This window comes from Podarcis erhardii, assembly GCF_964252035.2.
Source record: "Podarcis erhardii genome assembly, chromosome: 7".
Classification (NCBI taxonomy): domain Eukaryota; kingdom Metazoa; phylum Chordata; class Lepidosauria; order Squamata; family Lacertidae; genus Podarcis; species Podarcis erhardii.
Genome location: NC_138511.1, coordinates 22,473,866 through 22,486,434, shown reverse-complemented (window position 1 = coordinate 22,486,434; position 12,569 = coordinate 22,473,866). Strand labels below are relative to the sequence as shown.

The 12,569-nt window shown below is 43.2% G+C and overlaps 1 protein-coding gene and 1 long non-coding RNA gene across 10 annotated transcripts in view; both read left to right on the top strand.

Annotated features, from left to right (window-relative positions):
* LOC309347063 overlaps positions 1 to 1,613 on the top strand; it is a 34,018-nt gene extending 32,405 nt beyond the window's left edge. Inside the window, exon 5 of the long non-coding RNA XR_014158808.1 lies at positions 433 to 1,613. This is a non-coding gene — a long non-coding RNA (uncharacterized lncRNA). The remainder of the gene's footprint in view (positions 1 to 432) is intronic.
* Positions 1,614 to 5,576: 3,963 nt separating this feature from the next.
* Positions 5,577 to 12,569, top strand: part of GNB1 (G protein subunit beta 1) — a 70,863-nt gene continuing 63,870 nt past the window's right edge. For 5 of the 9 annotated variants that reach the window (XM_081871274.1, XM_081871266.1, XM_081871272.1 and 2 more), the window contains exon 1: positions 5,577 to 6,401. The gene's annotated coding sequence lies outside the window, so the exon portion shown is untranslated. Of the gene's footprint in view, positions 6,402 to 7,974; positions 8,178 to 12,569 lie in introns of those variants that run through there. The other 4 variants (XM_081871268.1, XM_081871265.1, XM_081871270.1 and 1 more) reach the window with 2 other exon arrangements.

The following is a 12,569-nucleotide window of genomic DNA, read 5'->3' as shown; positions in this document are numbered from 1 at the left end:
CCCTAAAGTGCTAAGGATGTGCGCTCTACAATCTGCCTTCTGAGCCCTTCCTAAAGCATGATGCAGTTTTATTCAGTTTTGCCCAAAAGCAGGAGTTTATGGATTGTTTGGAAAGCGTAGTGCATGCCAGTGCTGAAAAGAGCTGGTTCCTTTCCCTGGAGCGTGTAATACTTTCTTTCATAACCTTTTCCACTTAAGATGCTTCCATACTAGATGCTTACTGTGGGAATTGCAATTTGCTCACTCAGATTTCGTGGGGAATCTACATTATGATGTCATCATCAAATGGCTGTTTTTCTTAGGTATCTACCCCGTCCCCCATCACGTGTTGCTTCCTGTCTTTTTCAGAAAATTTAAAGGGGGGAGGGGCAGAACTGTAATGCAATCTCCAGTGGTATGGATCACCTTAGTACTACCCTTACATTTTTTTAGAAGAAACATGACTTCAATCAGCTCTGTGATATGGGCAGGGCTGGCCCCAATACATTTTGGCACCAAAGGCAGACCCCAAAATGGCACCCCATTCCCCACCAGGGAAGAAGGCATGAGGGAAGATCTGTATCAGGAACAAAGCGGGAACATCAAAATCCGGACCTGCTACCCTAGTGGATCCTGCCGCCTGAGACAGTTGCCTCACCTTGCCTCATGGATGGGCCAGCCCTGGATGTGGCCACGTATCTGCTTCACATGGGTTAGAGATGAAGGGGATAATTTTGATGCTGTTCACATTTAAAGGGGAACCTACCTAATGTTCCCCATTATGAAGCAATACAAGAACTGAAACACAGCTGTCCTTTGAAACTTGCACTTTTCCAGATTTTGCAGTGAGCACCAAAATGCATGCGAGGTACAATGTGCATATAAATGTATGTATTAGTCAAAATAACCTACTAAATGCATTATATATGGGGAAACTGTTTTGTAAAAATGGATATATTAGGCAAAATTGCATACAAAAAATTCATGGTAGGGGAAATGCTGATGATGAATCTTCACAAATACTTTTTTCTTTTCTTAAATCGCATACTGGTGTGGAAATGTGGAGAACTAAACCACTGGAAGAGTGAGAAACTGAAACATTTGCCCAGTGGCAGATTTTGGGTTTGCAAATTTCAGTGGCACCTTGTGCAACATGAAAATCCCCCCGCCTCTTGCCTTCTGTTTGAAGTCATTATTGTGGCACCCTCTTGGCTTAGTGTCCATTGCAGGTGAACCGGTTGTGCTCCCCTAAATCCGCCTCTGATTCACCCATCCCTAACTTGGATCTGGAGTGGCGAACAAAAGGGCTCCTTCCATTTAAGGAAATGACTAAGAGCCATCAATGCTGATGCAGGCAGCCATTTCCAAACCCTGTATAAAATCCTCTCGTACACACTGTATTAAATACAATTAAGCAGGAAGCAACATGGGGCTACTTCCTGGAGTATTTTTTTAAAAAAATGCTTTTCTGTCTGGCAGAAAACTTCAAACTGTTACATAAGAATGAAAGCAGCCCTCTGATCACCACCTAAGTGCATTATCTACATTTACCCCTGGAAAGTCCTGTCCCCCATATGGATTTTTTTAGGATTTCCCCTAAAAATATGCATGGAATCAGGATGGGACAGACTTCTTTTGTATGTATGCAGGCATGGATGAAAATCATCCATTCCTAGCACGGGTGCCCCATCTCTGGGTTAGACCTTGAAGTCTTTGATATATGAGGTCTAGCATTTATTTTCTCCTACAATACTGTTCACTTTTCATATTACTGTAGTCCTTCCAATTTACTCAGTTGCTCATAGTCAATAAGTGCTTTCTAGTAGTGAGTCCCAAAATATCTGAAAGACAACTTCCTTTCCTAAAGATACTCTCAGGTGGCAGAGGGGGCTCTCTTACAGGCTGGGGCTTCCCACCTTGCAGTCTATTACTTTTAAAATGCCCTGTTGAAAAACACAGCTTCAGCTTAAAAATAGAATCATTTCCCCCCTGTATTCAGACTTACAGCCTGCTCCATCCTGGAAGATCCGATGAACAGAACACAGGAAGCTGCCTTATACTGAGTCAGACCATTGATCCATCTAGCTCAGTCCTGTCTACACTGACTGGCAACAGCTCTCTGGGTTTTCAGGCAGGGCTCTCTCCAGGGTAACAGTGCAGTAAAATAAAATACAAAGTCCAGTTCATTTCACCAAGAGGTGAGGTTGGGATTAAATTTATTTTAAAGAGGTTTCCAATTGACATTAAAAACCCAAACTATACCAGCTTAATTTCATCCTCAAAAATAGCTTACAGGACTTCTGCAAGATACTCAGAATTAGTCATATATGGCTGCTTGCTTCCTTGCTGCATTTCAGCTTCCCCAAATGGCGGGATGTGTTTTTTCACACAAAATCATCTATCAATAATTGATGTCATCATTATGGTTGCTTCTGAGACACATAAAGATCCAGACTTGTCCAGATGTAGCACCACCGAAACAGAGGGGATGGGGAGAGATAAGCAATCCATTCTTTTTGGATTTGGGGGAGCTATTAATAATTCAACTTTGCTATTCATAACTTTTTATTATAAGGTGACTCATTTAAAAAGAAACAGCAACCAGATAAAGAGTTATTTTGTTCTGTTCTCAAGATTACATTATAAAGATGCAACTGAAGAAAGCTATGTTATGACCCATGGCAGTGGGGCTAGATTCTCTTCCCAATAATTGCTGATCACTCACTGATTTTATTTTAGTTTTGAATTTGGCACTTAGCCAGTGCTGAAAATTGTGATCCTCCCCACCCCACAATAAATGTAGAGAAGATTTATGTGAGTACAAGATCACAGCCTAACCTTTTAATCTTGCATTTTGTTTTGATCTCTTGGCTGTATATATTCTTATTGAGCTCAAACCATTCTTAGCCATGCTTAGTATGGACTAGAGGGCAGCGGTGTCAACCATGTCTACTACAATGTTTGTAGATTATTCCTCTACAACCTACTTGCAAAAGACAGACTTGCATAAGATTTGCATATGTTTTGTTCCTGTACAAATCAGGGGCACACACAGATAATAAATGTCTGATGGACAGAATGAACAAGTGAAGCTTTTCCCATAACTGTATTTTCATATTAGAAGAGGCTTTCATGATATTCTACCTGTGACACAGTTGTTAAAGGCACAAGAACCCCATTTTCCCACAGTGCCAATCCTAAACTAAAGCCAAGGCAACTATTCTAACATACCCCAAAGTAAACCCCATTAAGCACAAAGAGATGTACTTTTAAGTAGATATGCATAGCATTGTACTGTAAGTAAACTGTATACAGTGGATTCTTAATGAGTCTTTGGCTTTAGGTTCTGCACAACAAGAGACATGCCTAAGACTCTTTGCAAAGTTTGTATTTGCTATTGGGAATTCTTTAACGTCCACCTGAACTTATTGTGTAGTAATCCTGGTAGCTAGGTGAAAAGGAAGGGCACTCTATAGAGATTTTAGAAAAGGACAAATAGACTAGAAAACGATGTGGAAAAAATATATAGCAGCTCTTCATGACCCTGGTGTCCAAACGATTCACTCATCAATTCCACCTCTCATTTACTCATTGGCTAAAAACACAGAAAGGTGGAAGCAGTCAGGCTGGGTCATCTAACTAAAATCACTCCAAAGGTTAGCTGCATATTTTGTTTCATAACTTTCTTTTTAAGAGGACTAGAGACTTGGGATTTTGTTTTAAATTAAAGTGCAAAGTCTGGGGAACCTATTGGCTGTGGGGCCAGGTACAGCACTCTCAGAACCCCTGCTAATGGGTATAAGGTAAAGGTAAAGGGACCCCTGACCATTATGTCCTCCAGTTGTGACCGACTCTGGGGTTGCGGCGCTCATCTCGCTTTATTGGCTGAGGGAGCCGGCGTACAGCTTCTGGGTCATCTGGCCAGCAGGACTAAGCTGCTTCTGGCGAAATCAGAGCAGCACACGGAAACACCATTTACCTTCCCGCCGGAGCGGTACCTATTTATCTACTTGCACTTTGACGTGCTTTCAAACTGCTAGGTTGGCAGGAGCAGGGACCAAGCAATGGGAGCTCACCCCGTTGCGGGGATTCGAACTGCCGACCTTCTGATTGGCAAGTCCTAGACTCTGTGGTTTAACCCACAGTGCCACCCCTGTCCTTTCTAATGGGTATAAGCATAACTAAATTTGGATTCAACCCAGCATATATTTAAAACTTTTTTTAAAAAATCAGTTTAAAAATTAAATAATCTGACAGCCTGCTTTCATTGTTGACAATCTCTTTGTTTCTCCTTAAAGTCTTAGGGATGGATAGGTATAAAATGCGACTGGCCAAATCTATGTTAAAGACTGCACTTTTTAACCTTTTGCTATTTTCTCTATCATTCCCCCCCCCCTTTTATGCCATCTTTGCACATTGTGAAGTGGTGTTCTTCCTTTCCATACGTAGCCTGTCCTTTCATTCACTCTCCCCAACATTATTTCATTTTTAATCTTTTTTTTAAAACTATGTTTCAAATAATCATGAAGTGACTTAAGTTTATCATCGTCATCATAATCATTTTTTTCTAAACACAAACTTCTACAGTCTGGGTTCCTGTGAGAAAAGGGAGAGATAACCAGTCATGTTTCAATATCATCATGGAGTTACTTTGTTTTTTTTAAATACTTTCGTCTTTAACAACAATGTTAAAAAGGGGGGAAATCCATTTCTCATACAAACCCCTTTAAAAAAACCAACACCTCACATAGCTTGGTTTTCGGATTGGGGGTGGGCCAAAAGAAGAAAGAACCAGTTATATTTGGAATCTCTGTTAAGTAACTTTTAACTTTTACTACAATAACTTTCTTATTCACAACGAAACAAAAAAATCTCCTTTCACACAAGTGACTCCCCTCCCCCCAAAATAAACGAATCCCCTCACGTAGCCTGGTTTTGTCTGTGAGAAAGATTCTAAGTATTGGGAACCCAAAAGGTAGGGTTGCCCTATTTTGAAGAACAAAAAGAAAAAAAGAGGGCGCTATGACGGCCATTCAAAGCAAATAAAGGCATTTTGCCTCAAATTTTACCCCGGAAAAAAAGAGGACGTGTCCTGGAGAAAGAGGACAACATGGCAACCCTACAAAGACCACCCATGTTGCCTTCCTTCACCACCACCAAGGGGCTCCTTTTAACTTTCCCGCCCCCTTTCTTCCTTCCTAATCATGACGTTTTTATTTATTGGAAACGACTAGTGTAGTCACAAAATCGCCTCACACGCAGCCTGTGAGAAAGGACGGCGGTGGGCATGACCCAAAAGGAGAAAAGAACCCCAAAGTAGCATGAAGTGACTTATTTTAACTTTGATTATATTATTTTTGATTTTGTTTTTTATTTAAAAAAAAGGAACCTCAAACTGCCTGGTTTTCAGTTCCAGGAAGGAGGCGGCACGAGACGGGGGGAGGGGGAGGTCGAGGAGGAAAAAAAAAAGAGAGAGAGAGAGAGAGAGAGAGAGAGAGAGAGAGAGAGAGAGAGAGAACACCCAGGCAGGCCAAACGGCCGTGCTCGGGGTTTCCCAGCCGGGCCGCAAGGGCGGGGAAGCGAGCGAGCGAGCGAGCGGGAGGCAGAGAGAGAGAGAGAAAGGAAGGAAGGAAGCAAGCAAGCGGGGAGTTGCCGCCTACCCTCGCCTGCCGCGCCCAACCCAGCCAGCCGAGACTCCGCTGCTTTCCCTATGGCCGCGAGCGGGAGCTGAGCGGCTGAGCCCACACCCACCCACCACAGCTTTTTTAGAACAAAAAAACCGAGGACCGCGAAGAGAAAGAAAGAAAGAAAAACCGAGAGGAGGAGGAGGAGGAAACAACCTCCCACACATAACAAAACCTACCCACCCGAGCGACTCCCTCAGGGGACCCCTTGCCCGCCCGCCTCCTCTTGATTCGACGTTCCTGTTGGCGGTGCAGCCGCCGCCCTCCCTCTTTTCTCTCTCTCTCTCTCTCTCCCCCTCCTCCACGGTGCGTCTCTTCGTGAGGAAACGGAGCGGCTGCCAAGCGCAGCGCGGGACGGACGGCGGCGGCGGCGAGGCGGCAGCAGCAGCAGCAGTAGGGGCTTCCTCCTCCTCCTCCCCCTCCTCCCGGTTTATTTCTCTTTCTGTGTCCCCCCCCCTCCTCCATACCTCCCCCTCCCCCCCGGTTTCCTCCTCTTCCTCTTCCTCCTCCTCTCTGCTTCCTCCCTCGACGCTGCCTCCTGCCCCGCTGGCTGGCCTGACGGACTGAATTGACTGGGAGGAGGAGGAAGGAGGAGGAGAACCGGCGCCTCTCGGCGGGGGTCTTGCGAGGGGGTCGCCCGCCCGGCGGGGAGGGAGAAAGGAGGAGAGGAGGGCGTATTGGCTGGGGGCGGCGGCGGCGGCGGCGGAGGCCGTGGATGAGCAACGACCGTCGAGGAAGGTGAGAGAGAGAGAGAGGAAAGCATAATATGTGGTATTATTGGAGGGGGGGGTGTTGTTTCGAAATCTCCCTCGCAGGGATCCTAATCACGTTCCCCCACCCCACCCTTTACAGCTTTGCTTGCCGTCCCAGTTCGTATCCCCACCCTGAAAAAACAGGCCTCGTTCGCCCCGTTCTTAAAAAAACCCCGAAGCCCCATGACAGCCCCTGTTCACATCCCCAACCTGAAAAACAGGCCTTACTGACCCGATCCTGGGCGGGGGGGGGGAGGGAACCCGGCCCCATCTCATATCGTGTTCATACTCTCCCCACCCACCCCGCAAAAAAACAGGCCTCATTCGGTTAATCCTGTAAAATCGGGAGACCTTGTTCATTTCCCCACGCCGAAAATCAGGCCTTATTCATCCCCTCTTAAAAAAACCCCCAACCACCTCCCAATCACTGATCTTGTGCATGCAGCCCCATCAAATCTCTCCGCGGAGACCCTATTCAACCCCCCGCCCCATTACGATCTCTCCAGGCCCTTGTTAAGTCACCTTAAACCCTTGTCTTTTAATCAGTATTTTCTAAACTCTCAACATCAGCCAATCCTGTTTCTCTCCCTACGGCCCTGTTTTTTAGGTGCTCCTAACCCCCTTTCTTCCTCTCCCACCCCCGCAGAAGCCTCCATTACGCCCCTTCACATGCTCCTCCCTTTTAAAATAATTTTCTCCCCCCCCCACCTTAAAATACTCCTCACTTCTCCCGTCTAGATACCTATCCCCCCCCATCATCTCTTTTTCTAAAAAACCAAATTGTTGGCAAAAAAAGAAAAAACATTTCAGTGTGTTTCAGTTATGGGGGACGGAGGAACCCTTTAATAAAATCCCCAACCCTGGGTCCCTCCTGTTTTAGCCAAATCATGCTTCTCTTCCCTCTCTAGCCTTCTAAAAAGAGCAATGCAAAAACTAAGAGGGAGGGAGGCTGCCCCTCCTTGAAATTTGAGTACTGTACTGATCAATTTCCCCCATATTTTCTCTTTCCTTTCACCTCATACACTTTCATCTCCTTCCTACTTCATGACTTAAATCTTGCCCCTTTCTGCCCCACTTCTTTCTCTTTCACCCCTCTGTTTTTACCTCTCCCCGCAGAATTTCCCCCTCCCAGCTGCTTTAGACTGCCCTTCCCTATTACAGCTACTTCTGCTTTCCCCTCCCTTTTTAATACTCTCCCTTTCTGTTTCAAATCCTTTCCCTATCTACTCCCCTCCATTTTGCGCTCTTTTTTCTCTCTCCCCTTCTCTATCCTGTCCTCTCCCCCCATCTTACAATGCCATCCTTCCTGACTAGGCGAGGTGCCCTGCCCTTTTTTGTTAGGGCTGCTGACACAGGAAATCAAGAAATAACCATTTCGGGTTTTTTGCTTTCATTGTCTCCATCACTGTCCCACCCATCTCAGAACATCAGGGAGGGGGAGTGTTTTTCTGTAGCTGCTGGCCAGAGATAGGAAAAGGGTGTGTGTGTGTGTGTGTGTGTGTGTATGGGGGGTGTTGAAGAACTGATTCTTTTCTGCATGCGTTGAGGCTAGAAGTGGGGGGAGGGGAAGGAGGCAAGGCCAGTCCACAGAGGATGCTTGGGAGAAAATATCTAGAGAGTGCTGTTTGTGTGTGGCTGGTACTGTAATGGTGGAAAATTGATTGGGTGGAGGAGAGGAAAACAGGGTGAGATTGCTTTAGGCAACCCCTGGCCAAGGAGAAGGCTAAGAAAATGGAATCTTGGTGGTTTTCTTCTTCCTACGGTAGGAAATGGTTTGGAGGCGGGGAGAGAATAAGAAATGCTTCTACTTTCACTGTCATAGCAGAGAGATTTAGCTGCTGTATTTTTTTAGTTGCTTTTCTGCTTTAATAGGTGTTGTATAATTTTGCCATTAATGTCTGCTCAGGGTAGACGTTGGCTGCTGGAGAACCAGGGAGCGTGCAAATATAATTTTTGTTTTGTTTTTTTAAAAAAGCAATTTAAGGGAAATTGCTTTTGTAGTAAAAGTTTTTTTTAAAAATAACTAGGTGGCTTTCTAAAACCACATGAGAGAAATGCTTATGGAGACTATTGTGTGACTTTAAATAATGAATTAATTTAGAGGGTAAGGAAGGATTTTGTTTTATTTTATTTTTTAAATAATGTGTCAAGAAGAATATTAGCATGATATAGAGGTTATCAATTTGTCACTGTGATGAAGAACTAAAAATTTAACGAATGTGATTTTTTGTCATGATTGCCTTAGCAAAACCACTTATTCGAACACATTTTATGCAAGATATATATATTTCAGCCACTTTAAACAAGGCAAACACTGTTTCCTTAAAAAAATGAAAGCTTGGAAATGGGGAAAGCTGCTTCTCACACCACCTATCCATGTGGATTTGGATGTGGTGAAAGAATAATACCAAAAATTGAAAGGAGGCTGCTGTCGCCATTTATGTACATAGTCTGAGGAGAGGTTTGTTGCACATTTTGAGGCTTTCCTTGTAAGCACAGGCTTGTAAATAAAGACAAACTGCTTTTGCTGGTTTTGTGAAATGCATGTTAGAAAACGAGATGAAGATGAGATCTTAATTAATCTTAGATATTAAGCATTCTCTCTTTTGTAATTTTGGCAAGAGGGGATTGAATAGGTCAATTGTTTTAGTGGTTGCAGATTATGGAGGGTGTGCTTGTTCTCTCTCCCCCCCCCCCCATTTTTTTTCGGGGAATGAATGGATCTTTTTGTGCTGGGCCCGGTAACTGCAACAAGATGGCGTTTGCAGGAAGGCAACTCTACGTTTTCAACTAAACACAGCTTCACCAAACCAAATCATGTTTAAATTCCTTTTCTGACTTTGATAAGCTTTTTTTTTTTTTTTTAATTAACAGATTTGTTTTGTTGGGGCTAGGGGATTGGCAGATGTTCTAGGTTTTTAATCTTTTGATGCTTTTCAGTCTCCAAATAAAACCGGGTGGGTGGAGTAAATAGTTTTATTGAAATTTTTACATCGTGGCATAAATACATGGGATATAGTGATGGGATCATTTTTAACTTCTCAAAGCCTCCTCATAAGAGTTTTAAACTCTTTCCCCCCCTAGAATGTTGCCACCAATTTTCTTCTACAGCAGGGCTTACATAAATCTTATACAAGCATTATTTGTAGAACTGTGTAATCTGTCAGTGTGATCACATGTGACCTCTTTGTGATGGAAAGCAAATGCAGTTCTGCTCCTTTGCCAAAAATATGACAGCTTCTGCAACAGTATTTGACCTGAAATTCTTCAGTGAAAAAAAAATATATATATATATATAAAAAGTGGCATGAAGCAGAAGCTTGCTTGATTAGTAGAACATTTTCCCTGGTCTTCTATATTTTTTATACAAGTTTTTACATATTTTAAGTGCTTACTGGAGTAGCTTGTACAATTGAATGAGATTTTAAAAGTTGGTTACATTTTTTATTTAAAAAACCAATAGCTAATTTTAATTCACATTCCAGCTGGGTTAAAGTACAGTACTGCAGACGTATAACTGACCCAAAGCAGGCAGACGTATAACTGACCCAAAGCAGATTAATTTAGAAGTGAGCAGAACATATTTCACAGTCTGTATGTTTGGAATTGTACCTGCATTTGCAGAAACATTTGAAATTACACTATTTGGCATCAAATTATTGTTAATAGCTTTAAAATAATACTATCAAATTTTATTAGTTTAATTTTTATCTTACATCTGAAAGCTCACCAGGGCAGACTAGATGACATTTATTTATTTAGTACACATATCTTGCAATTAGTATATGTTGAGTTTAATAGTAACCCCATACTCTTTATTATGGGTTCTAATTGTTAGCTCATAACAGTGTTCTTTGCATTTGGCATTGGGTTTGTTTTTCTGGGGGGTTGCGTCTGTTTTGTGTTTCTGCTTTAGTACTGTACATTGTAGTTGAGGCCCACATAAAGAATAGATATTTGGATAAATGCACAAGATATTGATTGACAGTTACTTGTCATTATTGTATTTTCATGTGCACACCACTGGAATTTTGATCATGTTTTATATTTTCCTTTTTTTGCCCTTTTCTCTATGAGCAGGTGTTAAAATTACCTAAGGGCCTGTGTTCACTAGGGTTTATCCCTATTTGTTCATTGCAGCTGCTAGGTCAACGTGGCAATAGGCATTCTGTCGTGATACTTTATGTGTCTGGCATTGAGAAACTCATCCACTTACCTGGAAAAGTTTGAACTTGAAAGTTAACCATATCATTGTATGGGGACACTGGTTGATGTTACAATACCTAGGCATTACGTGTGGTAGTGGGGGGATAGATGAGGAAATCTGAAATATGTTCTATTAAACTAAATTAAAAGTATAAGTTAGAGAGTGCTTGGCCTCTTTTTCAGATGAAAACTAACAACAAACAAGGCTTTAGTATAAGGATGTCAATTTCCATTGTATCTTTAACAGCTAAGCATGGTAACCGGTCATAATAGTGGTTATGTAGCCAGCAAATAAATGCTGTATGTTTTGAGCAGATTGATTAAAATGAACACACATTACTGTTTTGGCTTTTAGGTCATCCTTTCTGCAAATCAGCCCTGCACGTAGCTTGTATTTTGTGTGCAATAAGTTTCTCGAAGTGCCAGGAAGTAAAGTTAGGTCATTAAAAAGAGCCACTAACTGTTCTAGGAGGCATTGCTGTGATTTCTCAACCACAGTTTGGAGTCAGAGCACTTTTTCTTCAGGTGAAGATTGTGTCTAGTCTATGATCTAGAAATAAATTTTAAAATGTGCACTACATACAGTGAGGGGAGAAAATATTTGATCCCCTGCTAACTTTGCCTGTTTGCCCTCTGACGAAGAAATGACCAATCCATAATTTTAATGGTAGGTTTATTGTAGCTGTGTGAGACAGAATAACAACAGGAAAACCCCCAGAAACCCAGTCAGTCAGAGATTGATGTGCATTATAATGAGTGAAATAAGTATTTGATCCCTTTGCAAAAGATGACTTGGTATTTGGTGGCAAAACCTTTGTTGGCAATTGCAGAGGTCAGACGTTTCTTGTAGATAGCCACCAGGTTTGCACACATCTCAGGAGGTATTTTGTCCCACTCCTTTGCAAATCCTCTCCAAGTCAGTAAGATTTCGAGGCTGATGTGTAGCTACTCAAACCTTCAGCTCCCTCCACAGATTTTCGATGGGATTAAGGTTTGGAGACTGGCTTGGCCACTCCAGGACTTTAATGTGCTTTTTCTTGAGCCACTCCTTTGTTGCCTTGGCCATGTGTTTTGGGTCATTGTCATGCTGGAATACCCATCCTCGACCCATTTTCACTGCCCTGGCTGAGGGAAGGAGGTGCTCACCCAAGATTTGACAATACATGGGCCTGTCCATCGTCCCTTCGATGCGGTGAAGGTGTCCTGTCCCCTTAGCAGAAAAACACCCCCAAAGCATAATATGTCCCCCTCCATGTTTGATGGTGGGGATGGTGTTCTTGGGGTCGTAGACAGCATTTCTCCTCCAAACACGGCGAGTTGAGTTGATGCCAAAGAGCTTGATTTTGGTCTCATCTGACCACAACACTTTCATCCACTTCTCCTCTGGGTCATTCAGATGTGCATTGGCAAACTGCAGACGGGCCTGTATATGTGCTGTCTTGAGCAAGGGGACCTTGCGGGCTCTGCATGATCTCAGTCCTTCACAGCGTAGTGTGTTACCAACTGTTTTCATGGTGACTATGGTCCCAGCTGCCCTGAGATCATTGACAGGTTCCCCCCCCCCGTAGTTCTGGGCTGCTTCATCACCGTTCTCATTTCTCATGATCATTGCAACTCCACAAGATAAGATCTTGCATGGAGCCCCAGACCGAGGGAGGTTGACAGTTATTTTGTGTTTCTTACATTTGCGAATTATTGCACCAGCTGTTGTCACCTTCTCACCAAGCTGCTTGGCAATAGTCTTGTAGCTCAATCCAGCCTTGTACAGGTCAACAATCTTGTCCCTGACATCCTTGGACAGCTCTTTGATCTTGGTCATGGTGGCTACTTTGGAATCTGCTGAATTGATTGCTTCTGTTGACAGGTGTCTTTTGTACAGGTACTGTAATGAGCTGGGATTACAGGTAAGACCTCTCCCTTACAGCTGGTGTCTCTAATCTCAGCTCCT